The following is a 15,691-nucleotide window of genomic DNA, read 5'->3' as shown; positions in this document are numbered from 1 at the left end:
CTTTATGCCTAGGTCATGAACCCATTTTGACCTTATTTTGGTGTACGGTGTTAAGTGTGGGTTAATGCCTAATTTCTGCCATACTAATTTCCAATTTTCTAGCTGGGGAACTTTTCTAGTCTTAAAGCTATAAAGTACAGAAAAGATAAAAAAAAAAAAGAAAAAGAAAAAAACCTACTGGCTATATAACAGTTGATATATTTCTCTTATACACCCTATGTTTTTGCCATTTATATGTCCCCTGCTATTTCCAAGAAATTAACTATTCAGTAAATAGGATTTTACTGAAACTTAAAGAGGAATAGTTAGCTTTTAAAGGTTTTAACTTGGTCTTCCTTTAAAGACTCAGGATAGCTTCAAAAGACACATTATGAAAAAAGGGGATAAGAAAAAAGAAAAAAAGCTAAACAAAACAAAACTCTTCTGTTAGTCTCTAGTTAGCCAGAGTATAGGTTTGAAGAAATCATTTTTTTTTTCCCTCTAGAGTGAATATCCTTCCAATCTAGCCACAATCTTATTTCATTTCACACTACTATTGCCATACCTCCCAGGGAAATTTCCATTGATTTGTTTTTGCCAGGGAAATGATAACTTTCTCAAAGTAACAGTATATTCCCCCAGATTCTGGAAGTTCCCTGAAGCATTTTCTCTTCCCACTATATCAGTTTGTTTTGTGCCATCCTTAAAACACTTTAAGATGATTTTTAAGATTTTATTCCATTGTTTTGTAAACCACACCAACTAGATAAAATTTAAGGAAAGGCTTGCACAATAAAATTTCTGCATATAAATATCTAAACTGTCAATTAAATAAAAACAACTATTTAGCAGTTTGGGCAATTTTCAAGTGCTTTAAAAAAAAAGATATTCCACCAAGAAGTCAATCATAGAGTCCATGTCCCAAATTAACAAGGAAACAAAAACACCCAAATAAGATTTATAATTCTTAAGAAGCATGTTTACGTAAATGTAAACTAATGGAAAACAGTAAACAATTTAACAACTTTCAAAGATTTTGTTCAAAGAAATTATTAAAATTTCTTACAATCAGATTAAAAGCATTAATCTAAAATAATTTACTTATTAGAAAGTATAAAATCATGTGATACCTGAAATAATTATTTCTTCTGTATCTACTTTTAAAAACTTTCCTATATAACAAAACTTTTGTTCTTTGATCCATATCATCCCAGACACAAGTATGTTAATGAGATACAAAAAAAGACATTAAGCAGGACAAGTTGTTCGACAAGACAAAATCTTAATTGCTACTTAAATAAAATGGCACTTTCTGACTATCATCTAATTCAGTAATTAGGGATAAATGATAAAAATTCAACCTATTTCACTGGCTAAGCACATATAAGTATAGCACATGTGGAGAGGACATAACAATAGAAAGAAAGGGGGGATGGATGTCTGAAGGAGTTTGCGATCTGATTCAAAAGACAGAATAAGAAAGTTTGAGTATGTATTTTTAAAAAATGAAAATTATAAAGTAGAAGATAGTGGAACTGGAATTGTGCTTTCAGACTGTGGAATAGGTGAAGTTAACCAGATAAGAAGAAGAAAGGGATATAATATAAAAGGAGGAAGGTGGAATGTTTCAATGTAATCAAGATTGTAAAAATGGAAGAACTGAGCAGAGGGGGAGGCAAAAAGAAAAGCTCAGCTGATACAGAGAAATAATCTCTGCTCACAGAAGAAAAATACTTTTTAAAATATCTATTCTGAGAGAAAGTACACTAGATACGTTTCTGCTACATATCTTTGCATGCTAGATATGTTTCTGCTCTAAGATCCTTTCCCCCTTCTTTTTTTTTTTTTTTCTTTTCTTGATGTTGGATTCCCACACAAGTAGTTAAATAGTCCATCCTTGATTATCTGCAAACATCTAACAAGATGATAGCCTGAGGTGGTATCAGGAAGTTGTTTCAATGATATTTAACTAAGGGAAAGAATAGGCAGATAATTTATTATTATTTGAGATCAGTTTTTGCCTGAAGGTTGTATGATGTTGCTAATCTTATTGCTGCTTTTTAAAGAAGCATTTTCCTACACTTCAATTAGAAAAATTTTAATTGGGGTTTTTAAAATTTAAAGATCTTTAATAATAAATTCCCCACAGCATGTCTATTGCCAACCACAGCTGCCACCTCACCCAGTGCTGTTTTTAAAGTACTTTATAATTAATCACAAAATTAACTGATTTTGAAAAAAAGTTTTATTTCCCAAGTCCACCCCTCCATTGCAGCTTCTAAATTTATATACACATTTTGGTGAAAGACATGATTCCAAAATGCATAACTTTTTAAAAAGTCCAGAACCATATTCTGGAACATATTAATCTGAACCCAATAGGAAAGAACTATGAGCTAATCTTAAAAAATACAATGGTAGGAAATATTCAATCAAGATGTTATCCATCTACTTATATCCTACCCACTTTTCAGAGTATAGATCAAATCTCATCTCCTTGGTGAAAGCCCACTGATTTTACACAGCATCTACCAGTCCCCTATGGCATAATTTAAAGTACAGTGAGAAGATATTTTGCTCTCCCAAACTCCCCCTTCCAATATCTTCCCAGCATCATCTGATTTTTTTTTTTATTTTTCTTTTTCCTGAAATGTCACCAATTAGCAATTCATTTAGGTTAATCACTAGTCCTTTTTAAAAATGCAAATATCCTGCTGAGGGACCAGTGAAATCATTGATCATTCACATCTTAGTATGAATTTATTTCATCTAAACCAGCAAGAAGTGTCCTTGGGAATGAGAAGTTTTTCAGGAGGGGAAAAGTTACTCATTTTTTTAGTTTCTCAAAGACCTTTACATCTTATGATTTGGGGCATTTAAACTCTATGTACCTTTAAGACAAGCCTAGGATTTGAAACTAAATCTACTCCTAGGCAAATGAGAATATAGGGGGGTATATGAATATACAATAATGTAATTGGCCTAGAATCCTATCTTGGGTCTTTTTTCCCTTTTAAAATCTTTTCCTGTCGAATTTGGTAATTAGATCATTGTCTTTTTTGACACTATTTTTTTTTATTGTTAAGTTTTGTAATGGTCTCTTTCTTGCCCATCTCAGACTCTATCCTCAGATTTTACTTCAGGACCCTGTCTGATTTTTGATAGCGTAGTTACTTTGGAACTGATGGCTTTTCTTATTTTTTGTCAATAATCTAACTTGAGCTTCTACTTCAATGTGGAAGTCCCCCTTATCTAATATCAGACATCAAAAATGCCAATCTCTTGATTAATTGCATCTACTCTTGTTTCTGGCTACCACAATTCTCCATCTTTTTGTTTCATTTGCACACTAGGGAATGTATTGGAAGTCAGGATTTCTTTTGCCAACGGTCTCTCTTTCTGGAACTTTATCACATTTACTGCCAGACTTTCTTGATATTCCATCTATATTCTTCCAGTACTTCTGCTTGGGGACCAATTGGATCACTGATTTAACATCAAAATGGCCCAATCTGATGCCAAGTCCCATTTTGATAGAGATGTTAAGGATGATGAGGTAGGATAACTAATTTTGAAAGTTGGTGAATCATGGAGAAAGAAAGATTCAGGTTAAGGACTTCAGAATGAGATTGTGAGGACTTCAGAATGTGAGGATCAAGATGGAGAAGAAACTAATAGATAAGGGAGGTTATATGGAAGAGAAGTTAGGAAAATAACTTTTAAAATCCCAGCAATGATCTTTCTCTTGGCACTGTATCATCATATATTTCTTCTACCCTTCTCTGTTTCATATGCAATAAGATATGCATATCTTATTACCTTATCTAAAGTGCAATCATTTTGTGGTGGGCCATTATCTTTTCTTGTCCTCAAATACTTAATATAGTATAAAACAGATGTCTGTAGTGTAGGATCAGAGGTGAAATCAGACTAAAATGAACAAATATAGCTTTGAAGTGACAAAGAGAACATGGATGGAGAATTCAGCACAGTAAACATGTATTATTGAGAAAGATAGCATATTAAAGTTCATAAGAGTTCGCCTTCATGTTAGAAAAAGCTAAAGTAAAGGCCCTATCCCACAAAATACTAGATTTAGGATCCCAGAGAAGCCATTTAACAATTAAAATTTATTAAGCACCTAGCACTGTTGTAAGAACTGGAATACATTAAAAACAAAAAATGCAAACCTTACCCTTCAGAAGCTTACAAATTAAGTTTACAAAGCTTACAAATTACACAAAAGGATGGAGAAAGCTAAAGAGGGAAAACAGGAGGTATCTTGTTTCTTGGAGTTCAAATCTGTAATGGGCTTGGAACTCTTAAGTCAATGCACTGAGGTCAAGACAGCTGAGCACTTAAGGCTAACTACCGATTGGACAATACTCTATGGGTATATGCTTGGAAAATGGCCCTTCCCACTATCTTGTACTGGCTCTATGACTGGTATATACAGAGGATTGTAGGAGAGACTAGGAGGTGGAGTAAGCCAGCCAGAGTCACTTTGGCAGTAGAAGAGGGAGAAGGCGGTCGCAGCGTCCATCCAATTCAATCCTACCTCTAAAGACCAAGAATAAAGACTAAGGACTTTTGCTTATCCTGACTCCGGCTGATTCTAAGGTATCCAGGATGCTAATGTAGTCATCACAGAAATCAGGAAGAATAGTAGATAAAAATTAGAATGATCTAAAAATTCAGTATTTGCCTCCTATAAAAGAGGGCATTAGGAGGAGTTTGAGACTTCTTTTCTTCCATCCCTCCAATGAGAAGAGAGAGGAAGCTGAGAGAGGTAGTGTCAATCAGGGCTTGAGATAGAAATTTGGTTATGAATTTAGAAATGATGAGCTTATCCTGGGAGGATAATCTTTTGTAGAGTAGTATGTGTGAGTGGGTGTGTATACACATATGTATACACTATAATATGTACATATACATATATATACACATATATGCACATACACACATATATGTATGTATATTAGGCATATTGTGTACACATATGTGCAGATAACAGAATATACTATATACATACACATATGCATGTGTACAAATGAATACACACATACAGATAAAAGTGTATGTATATGTGCATATATGCATGGGCACATGTACACATATGCAGACAAAAGCCTATACACATGCACATACATGCACATATTTGTGCCCATATGTCTAGATGTATATATATCTGTGTACATATTTACAGATAAAAGAATATTACAAGTACACAAACAAATACACATGTGTATTTTTTTTTTTTTGGTAGACAAGACAAAAGAAAATAGCTTCCAAAGAATTTGCATTCTATTGAGGGTTAAGGATGTATTTTCGTGTGTGGAGGGATGTATAATATGTGCAAAAAGAAAATGCAAGTAAAGATAAAGAAGTGAGGTGGAACAGTGCACTAGAACAGAGCACTAGACCTGGTGTCAGTAAAATTTAAGTTCAAATCCAGTCACTTCCTAGCTGTGTGATCTTTAACTGCTGTTTGTCTCAGTTCTCTCATATATATAAAGTAAGGATAAAAATACTACCTTCTTTCCATGCCTGATGTGAGCTTGAAATGAAATAACAATTAAAAAAAGAATTACCATAATGCTTGAAACAGAGTAAGTACTATATAAACATTAACTATTTTTTTGTTGAAAATCAATGAGGGAAGTAAAAGACAGATTAGACAAAGTATAACAGCAAAATCTGAGAAGGGGGGAATTGATAACTGAGACAATGAAAGAAGGTTTCAAAGAAGAGATACACCAGAAGCCAGTATAGGAAAAGAATAGATTTTGAAAGGTGCTAATGAGCAAGGTTGGGCACTAGGTGGCGCGGTGGATATAGCACTGGGCCTGAAATTGGAAAGACTCCTCTTCCTGAGGTCAAATCAGTCCTCCAACACTTAGTGGTGCGACCGTGGATAAGTCGCTTAACTTTGTTTGCCGTGGTTTTTCATCTGTAGAATGAGCTGGAGAGACAATGACTAATTACTTCAGTATCTTTGCCAAGAAAATTCTAAATGGAGTCATTATGTCTCAGATATGATTGAAACAGCTGAAAACAATGAGAATAGAGTGCATTTAAATCATAGACGGCAGCATGGCCAAGTAACAGAAGCTGAATGGAGAGGGTGTCCCAGCCCTGTAGAAATAGTGCCATGAATGGTGGAGTTTACAATGAGCTGAAACTGGCGAGGCAGTTAGATAACAAGAATTAGTTTCAGTAATATAACAGAGAAAAAAGTGGCTCAAATAATAGGCAACATTTCCTTGAGATGAATAGGTTGATGACAACACAATGAAGGAAGTACTGCTCAAATTTTATTTTGTTCCTATTTTTCTGTGCAAAGGAGAATCAATTTTCACACTGGAGATAATAGAACCAAAATGACTATCAGGGAGCTGATAGCCAAAATAAGTAAGGAGACAGTAAAAGACCAGTATAATTGCTAAACTCAAGTTACCTAGGCCAGATTTACTGCAACCAAAAAGATGTGATTTCTGTGCTGATATCAGTGAAATTTGAAAAGATGTCAAAACATTGGAGAAAATTAAATGTTACTCTGAATGGAAGTAGAAAGAGAAGGAAGAGAAGAAGCAGCAAGAGGAGGACAAGAGGTAATAAGCATTTTTTAACATAAGTACACATTATACACCAGACATTGTGATAGGCTGTGAAGATGATGAAGAAGAGGAGGAAGAGGAAGAAGAAGAAGAAGAAGGAGGAGGAAGAAAAAAGAGGAGGGGGAGGGGAAAAAGGAGGAGGAGAAGAAAAGAAAAAGAAGATCCCTGCCCTCACGAAGCTTACATTTCATTTTTATTTTTGTTGTCTCTTTTTAGTCCTGTCAGACCCTTCATGAGTTTAATTAGGGTTTCTTGGCAAAAATACTGGAATGATTTGTCGTTTCTTTCTCCAACTCATTTTACATATGAGGAAACTGAGGCAAACAGGGTTTAGTGACCTGTCCAGAGTCACACAAATACTAAGTGTCTGAAGCCTGCTTTAGCCTCAGAAAGATGAGTCCTCCTTATTTCAAACCTTGTGCCCTTTCCATTGTAATGGATAAAATGGTAATGGTAAAATGTAGCTGTTATACATTTTAATAGAGGAAAACAATAAGGAAAAAAAGAACTTAAAATGAGTGGTTAGCCAATGAAAGAAGGTACCTGAGCAGGGGCATCTTCTTAAAGTCAGAAATAGAATTAGGAAGAGAACAGTCTGCTAAGTATAAGCCAGTGAGCATAACATTGAACTTCAGGGAAATTCTAAAAAAGATTATTAAATATTTGCATGGCAAAATCTAGAAAGGTAAACATTAATTACAAAGAGCTGTCATAGTTTCATCAAGAAGTCATACCCACTAATCCATTATTGGTGAAGTTGTTAAATGATCCAGCCATTCTGGAGAGCAATTTGGAATATGCCCAATGGACTATAAAACTTTGCATACCCTTTGATCCAGCATGGCACTATTGGATCTTTATCTCAAAGAAATCATAAAAGAGGGAAAAAGGACCCACATGTGCAAAAATGTTTATAGTAGCTATTTTTGTGGTGGAAAAGAATTGGAAAATGAATAGATCCCCATCTATTAGGGTATGGCTGAAAAAAATTATAGTAATATAAAGCATTAAATCTTGGAGGAATATTTGGTACATTTTATGTTGCCAAATTTTTCCTAAACCCCACATGCAATTATGCAGCTCCATATGGGTCACAACCAACAGTTTTAAAAGCTTTAGTATAAGGGTCTGGGCATATTTAAATTGAAGAAAAGATGGTGGGAACATGTTTATGATGTTCAAGTATTTAAAGGGCTGATGTGAGAAGAGATTAAAATTGTTCTGTTTGGTCCCAGAAAACAGAATTGGGAGTAAAGGGTAGGCATTGCAAATAAATGAATAAACAAACAAACAAACAAACAAATAAATAAATAAATAAAACAAAAACAAATTTAGCTTGATGTTAAGAAATAGCTCCTCAAAATTAGAGTCGTCCAAGTATTTTAAATGGATGCTAGACAACCACTTATTGAATATGTTACCATGAGGATTCATTCACATATGAATTGGAATAGATAACTGTTGAGGTCCCCTCAATTCTAATACACTGTGATTCCATTATAATCTATTTAGAATTGGAAGGCACATCTTATATGAAACCTAATCTCAATCACTTTAGTGATAAGGAAACCGAGGCTCACAGAAATTAAATTCCTTGCTCTCAGTTTTAAGGCTAATAAGTTTCAGAACTACAACTCACATTTTTCCTGGCTATAGGCAGGGCATTCTCTCCATTTAAACAAAGGGATTGTTTGTGGAAATGTCCAGAAATGGAGTGAAGGAGTATTCAGTTATCAACAAGTAGCTCTGTTGTTGTAAAAGGGCTACTACAAGCTAACCATACATTTTCAAAGTATATAAAGTCACCTCTTTATATTGGTCACCTTCTACTCTGAAGGGCCACTGCCCAGAATTAAGCATTTGGGAGCAGGACTGATAACTCAGGTTTGATATGCTGTGGGGTTGCAATATTTGAGTAGTGTCTTAATAAAAGTTTATGTGATTAAAATCCCAGATTGAAACTTAATATGGAAAGGTTCTCAAAACACCAGAAAACTGTTTTTAAATAGAAATGTGAGAAGCAGCATCTGTTCACCTCAGCCCTGAAGCATCTCAGATGATAGAATTTTGAATAGTGAATAAATAAATGCTCACAGTGAATTGGACTGTGCCTTGGCCTATAAATAGGCACTATCATTGTCCTTAAGAAAGAAATGTGCCCTGAGCAATCCATTTTCTTCTAAGTTGGCAATCTTCCCCAAAGTACCAAATATTACGTTTCCAGATCTTATTTCCCTTCTCTTTTCCACTCTACTCAGATTTAGCAGGAAGTGAACTGTGTTTAATACACATAAGATAATTAAAAAGCTAGCAAGATAATTGGATCCCATATAGAAAGTGTGGGGCCAAATAATAATAACTTCTTCTGTGACCCAGATGGTCATCTTCAGGTTGAATGGGGATGAGGGAAAGAAAACACAACAAGAATTGGTACATACAAAATGAAATAGTAGATAACCTTGACTCAGGGAGAAGAGAATTAAAATAACTAGGTGCTTTGCCTTTTTTCCCCTCTATTTTTCCAAAATTTCCTGCTACTCTTTTAATTATGAATAAAATCATCACCAGATGATCAAATGAAATTGTTTCAGTGGTTTGGAGTATAACAGACAAAAAATACTTTGGATGTGAAGAGCCTTTAGTTATAATTTAAAGAAATGAATTTGGAATGGCAAGCAGGTGAAGAGAGAGCATTCTAAATATCTCTAGGCAGCTTAGACAAAGACTCAAAGGCAAAAGAAAAGATAACAATACAAGGGCAAGAAATGTCAAGAAACTCAGGCTTTTATTTAAGAAATATTGGATAAAATCTTCCGTATTTTGAAAGTTATACTTTCATTGACTTTCTAACTACAATACTTCAACTAACAGTCACACTAAAGTTTTACAAAGTATATGAAAAGAGCCTACATGAAGCCAACTCTGAAGTGCACACATTTTATGGTTTATCAAGTCTAATTAAGGCATAAATTTTGGTCTTGCAAAGATTTCTTAGCAACTATATAATATGTCCTTAAGATGTAATAAGAGGTTTCTTTCATATCTTTATTTAAAAATGTTCTTTGGAAATTCAGGCTTAACACCTCACATTCAGATTATGACAGTGGCCCCCTCACTGGTAAACTTGCCAGCATGTGTAACATACTAAATTAAATTGTTGTAGTAATATATAATGTTATATACACATATAAATATATGCATATACAAGTTCTTATTAACATAGAATGTATTTGTATGTATATATGTGTATGATTATGAATATTTAATACATATATGTATATACATAAACATTTTATATTAACAAAAAGCATTTACTGAGGGGATGGATTTTTGAAGAGGTACACATAGAATCACTATATCAAATCTGTTTTTTTCAATCAGCTAGCAATTTTGTGTGCACATATATACATATACATACATACATATATGCATGTTTGTGTGTAGAAATAAGTGCATATTTGTATATATATATATATATATATATATATATTCCCATGTATAAAGTCCTCTAAAATGAATGTAGCTGTGAATTTCATTTAGTTAAATCTTAAAATGGAGTAATTTATTAGATATCTTTGATTTTTTAATTAAAAAGTTCCTAATATATACTTCTTACTGAACATTAATCAAACAATCCTTCAAAAAGCAAACATTAAGCATTAAGCATGTACTATGTGCCAGACGCAGTGTGCTAAGTAAGTACTGAAGAATATAAAGATAAAAATAATCCATATCTGCAAGCAGTTTATATTTTAATGAGAGTGTTTGGAGTGAGTGGGCAATAAGACCTCTTTCTTTGATAGGTAGATGATAGATTGATACATAGATACCTAAATGCTAAGAGAATGAGTACAAACCGATACAAATTAGTTAAATAGAAGAAAGTTTGGAAAGAAAATCACTAACAGTTTGGAAACTGGGTAAGACTTCATGTAGAAGTTTATTCATGTATTAGTTCTTGAAGGGAACAGAGGAAGTCTATAAGGTAGGGGTGAAGAGAAAAGGCTTTGCAGGCATATGGAGACATCCAGTACAAAAGGAGAAATATGGGAGAGGAAAGATCTATGTGGAAAAAAAGAGAGAGAGAGAGAGAGAGAGAGAGAGAGAGAGAGAGAGAGAGAGAGAGAAAATACCAGTTTGACCCGATTACAAAACGCTGGAGGAGGGGTAATATCCAAAGATCCTGGAAAGATAGATTTGTGCTAGGGTGTGAAAGTTTTTTAAAGCTAAATAGAGAATGTTATATTTTTTCTAATAGGCAATAGAGAGGAAATAGGAATAGGCAGGTGTGTGAAAGACAGGCAAGAGTGGGAAGAAATACATCCCAGAGAACAATTTAAAGGTATTGAGTATTAAAATAAGGGGTTGGCTTTTTGAGTGAAGAGAATGGATTGAGGGGAAAGAGAATGTGGAGGCAGAAATGTCAAGATTTGGCAATTCATTGGATAAGTGGAGCACAAGAAAAACTAGCAAGATAACATTCTCTTTAGTCTTAGGATGAAAGGAGCCTGCCATTTTTCCCCCTTTTTACTATTTTAACCCATAGAATAGGACTAGGAAAAATTATTAAAATGACATATTTGAATGCCACTAGTCATAAAAGACTAACAGATGGTGAAGAGCAGGAACAGAGGTTATTTTGTAGAGAAAATGAATCAACAAATATTCACTGAGTTGCTATTATAATACTAGTCCACATTTACATAATACTTTATGGTTTAAAAAGCACTTTACATATATTATCTCATTTGAGCCACAGAATACACTGGAAAGAGGACTAAATTTCAAATTCAAAGGTCAAAGAGCTGGGTTCAAATCGCAACACATCTCTACTACATTTATAAATTTTGCAAACTCACTTGGCCATTTGGGTTCATCTTTAAAATGAGGGGATTAGACTAGATTATCTTTATATTTCCTTTTAGCTCTAAATCTTTGATTCTCAAAACCTCCTAAGGCAGACTATAAAAATATTAAATTTAGATATGAAGAAACTGGGGTTGAAAGATGGGAAATGACTTACCTAAAGTAAAAGGGGTAGTAACTGCTGAAATCAGGATCTCTCTTCCTATTATACCACCCTGTTATGTATCCTCTACTATACTAAACACTTAAGAGAAGGTAAAAGAAAAGGAGAAAGAGGAAGAGGAAAAGGAGGAGGAGGATGGGAGAGGAGGAGGACGAAGATGAAAGACACAAGAAGAAGAAGGAGAAAGAAAAGAAGGAGCAAAAGGAGAAGTAAGAAGAGGAGGAATAAGAAGAAATAATATGCCTGTTTTAAGATGTTCAGCAAGCATTTATTAAGTACTTATTAAGTATTTATTAAGTAGTAAGCACTATTCAAATGCTGGGAAGACAAATACAAACCAAAAGAAAAATAATTTCTGTCCTCAAGGATCTTGTATTCTTTAGACAGATGTAACATGTAAAAGAAGCTAGAAAGGCAAAGGGCAGGGAAGAGGCCTGGTCATATGGAATCCAATGAAGGATATCGAGTAAAAGTAGATAAATTATAATTTAAGAGAGTAAACAGTCAAAAGTTAAATAAAATGGCATTCTGATTTACCACATAAATTCTAATATCTCAACTTTAATTTTACTATTTTAAAAAATGTGATCAATGACCATTTTACTAGATTTACAATATCAGAGTATAAATGCTAGAAGCTATTGTCTTCCTCCACCAAAAAACATTGTCTTTCCTTAGGCTTAAGCATTTGTATCCAGGTCTCCAATTGCTTTTAATGTTGTAATCATTTTTCTCTTTACCCTGATTATCTGCTTTGGACTCAGTATGAGGTCCCCATAGGTCCCTTTATCATCATGAAGGCTCTAACATTCTTCTGAGAAAATATCTTCCCAGAAATCTAATTTTTCATTGACTCTTGATTTCCTTTCATATTTTTAGTATATATTTCCTAAAATATAGACTATATTATTATTTACCACTCATTGTATGTTGTAAAAGGTGCATTGCTCAAGTTATATCAGTGTTTCTGGAAGATCGTACTCTACAGATTTATTTACAATACATATGAAGGTGACTTCTAATTTTCTAACCTGTTCTCTGTAATTCAAATTAAAATCTCTTTTTTATAATAATAATATTAGTCTCTTATTATATTATATTATATATTATAATAATAAGAAAAGTCTCTTAGCTGTTTCTATTTGGGATTTTTTTGCTTTTATTGTCACCTTCAATAGATTTCATAAACTAAAGGCATCACTTCTTGTTAGAGTTCAAATGTTGGAGTTCTTGTTCTTCTCAAGGCACAGCCGGTTTAGAGGCTTAGAGCCCTTCGGATGTCTCCAAATCCAAAGGTTCTGTCCTTCAGCCTCTGCCTCTGCTTTCTTCAGCCTCTAACCAACACAGAGATGGAATGTCTCTCTTGTCTCCTTCTGGGGAGCGCAGCCACCAACTACAGTGGTGTGAGATGAAGATGAATCTGGTTGTCTACTGAACTCTCCACTCGTAGCTTTATCCTCTGAAAACCCTTCGTCTGCCACCAGAGTCGCTCCTCTCAAGTCCAGCTGAATTCTCTTCTGCGACCAGCCAGCCAAGAGGAAAAGTATTCTGGAATGGCTGTCTCGCCTTATATGTGAATCTTCTGAGAGAATGGGATTATGGGTTTTCTCCCATAGTGCTCTCTGGCCCAAAGAGCTTTAAGGGAGGTGTGGACTCCCTTGAAGTTAGAAAGTGTACTTTGTGAAGCTAGCATACTTGTGGACTCCAATGAGTAAAGGTGTGAACACAAGCCTTGTATTAATTAGTTCTACTTAGTACCTTGTTTCAGGTTCTGGCCAAAATCTTCTTGTAAGATTAGATCAACTCTAATTAGTTAGCAATTAGTAAGGATTCCAACAACTTCTACCCCTGGACTGGATCCTCCTCTCAACGTTTCTGTATTCATTAATGGTAAGACTAACTCTTAAGAAAATTGCTTGAGACACTGAGAGATTAGAAGATTTAGCCAAGTTCATATGTGTGGGTTGGAATAAAGGTAAGGCTTGACCTCAGATCTGTCTTGATTCTGAGCTTGCTCTCTATCTACTACAATATTATTTCACAGATCATATCACATCAAACTATTCTTCCTAAAATATTACTTTAATTATTTGGTATTTATGCTCATAAGACTATATTTGTTATATACAAGCTTTGAAAAGTACTCTAGGCTAAAGTTCTAAATAGTATCCTAGAATTCTATATAATAAAAATTCCTAAAGAAGAAAAAATGTTTCTTTTGCTTTTATTTATCTATTTGCTTGAACTTAGATTCACAAATTTTGTAAAGCAGACATTAAAAATTTCTTGTTTAAGGGGACTTGTTTTTGGTATATGAGAAAATGAGGGCTGCTGCTGAACTATTAACTAACTTCTTGTGAAAAGTGAGGATTACCTTAAATTCTCAATTAGCAGTGGTTTGATGAATGGATTGATAGAAGAAAACATTCAAGACATATAATAAGTGTTGGGATTACAAAGAAAAAAATGAAAACAACCCCAGTACTAAAAGGACTCACAGGCTAAATGTGGGAAATAGTTCATGTAAAACAGAAGATGAGAATAGGAGTGGTAGTAGCATTTAGGAAGTTCAAGATATGATTCATGTAGAAGATGATTCTTGAGCTGGCAGAGTAAAAGTAGGGCCTGGCCTGAATTCTCCCTCAAACACCTCAAACCACCTTTAAATCATGACTCTAAACAAATTCTAAAGCAGTAAGACCCACTTGGGTGGAGTGAAACAATATTCCAGTCCAAGACAACTTAGGAAGTTAGTCCAACAAACCAGAAGCAGACTACAGGGTGACTGAATCAGTGGTAGCAATAGTACTAGCAGACTTCTTCATCCACAAATGCCAAAGACAAATTAAAAGATCAGCAGGAAAGGCCTGTCACACCTGAGTAAAACTGGAGAACAATACAGCACAATGCTAGCACAGGCCCACAAGTCCAGGCCCAGCATACCAGAACAGGTCTTGGGGGCCACTGACTCAGAAGTGGACAACAGTACTTAGCCCATACTTGATAAGGAAGGGGTGTTCAGAAGAAGATTGTTTCATGTCCAAAACAAAGTAAAAAAAAAAAATTTACAGTTGCTCACAAACCACCACACAGGTCAGCAGAGTAGAAAACACACTTCTCCTTAGATCATACCGATATGAAAGAACTGAAACCTTACCGGTCCCTAGAAATATCTCTGAAATCCATGATCTTGAAACAGTGCATCCTCCACCCTGGAAACAGAGCCCTACTTTGGCAAAGAGTTATAAGTCAAGTAATGAGATGAAGAAATGAGCAAAGAACTGAAAAAAAAAAAAAGATTCTGATCATACAAAGTTACCATGGAGATGAGGAAGACTTAAACACATACACTCCGCATCCAGGAAAAATATGAATTGTTCACAGGCCAAGGAAAAGTTCAAAAAATATTTTGATAATCAAGTAAGCAAGGTAGGGGGGAAATTGGGAAGAGGAATTAGATGATGAAAATAATCACGAAAAACCAGTCAATGCCTTGGTAAAAAGAGACACACATATACACACACAGACATTCACATACCAAATTGAAGAAAATAACAAATTAAGCAACAAACTAGGCCAAATGGTAAAGGAGATCCAAAGAGCTAATGATGATGCCTTAAAAAGTAGAATTGACCAAATCAAAAGAAAAAAAAATCAGTGAATTCAGTGAAGAAAAACAAGTCCTCAAAAAGTAGAATTGGCCAAATGAAAAGAAGGTACAAAAACTCATTGAATTAAATAATTCCTTAAAAATTAGATGTTCAAAAACAAGATGAGAAGCAGAAAAAGATAAATAGGAAAGGGAAACATAAAAGCCAATACAGTTAAGCTGTTTACATTCCTTCATGGGAAGATGATATTTGTAAAACAAAAGAAATTTCTCATTATTAAGATAATTAGGAATATTTATAGACAGAGGAAACAAGTATTAGTTGATTGAGAAGGAATGATATAAATAAATTTAAGGGGTGAGAGAGCAATGTACTTAGAGGAGAAAGAAAAAGGTAGAATGGGATTGAGTATCTGGCATAGAGACAAGAAAAAGTTTTACAATGGAGGGGAAAAG

General features: G+C 34.3%; 1 long non-coding RNA gene across 1 annotated transcript in view; it reads right to left on the bottom strand.

The window, feature by feature from the left end:
- Positions 1-14,890, bottom strand: part of LOC127540172 (uncharacterized) — a 135,119-nt gene extending 120,229 nt beyond the window's left edge. Inside the window, exon 1 of the long non-coding RNA XR_007948105.1 lies at positions 14,783-14,890. This is a non-coding gene — a long non-coding RNA (uncharacterized LOC127540172). The remainder of the gene's footprint in view (positions 1-14,782) is intronic.
- Between the last annotated feature and the right edge of the window lie 801 nt (positions 14,891-15,691).

The sequence above is a fragment of the Antechinus flavipes genome, chromosome 6, assembly GCF_016432865.1.
Source record: "Antechinus flavipes isolate AdamAnt ecotype Samford, QLD, Australia chromosome 6, AdamAnt_v2, whole genome shotgun sequence".
Lineage (NCBI taxonomy): Eukaryota > Metazoa > Chordata > Mammalia > Dasyuromorphia > Dasyuridae > Antechinus > Antechinus flavipes.
Note: the sequence above shows the minus strand (reverse complement) of the source record. Positions and strands in the feature narration are given on the sequence as shown.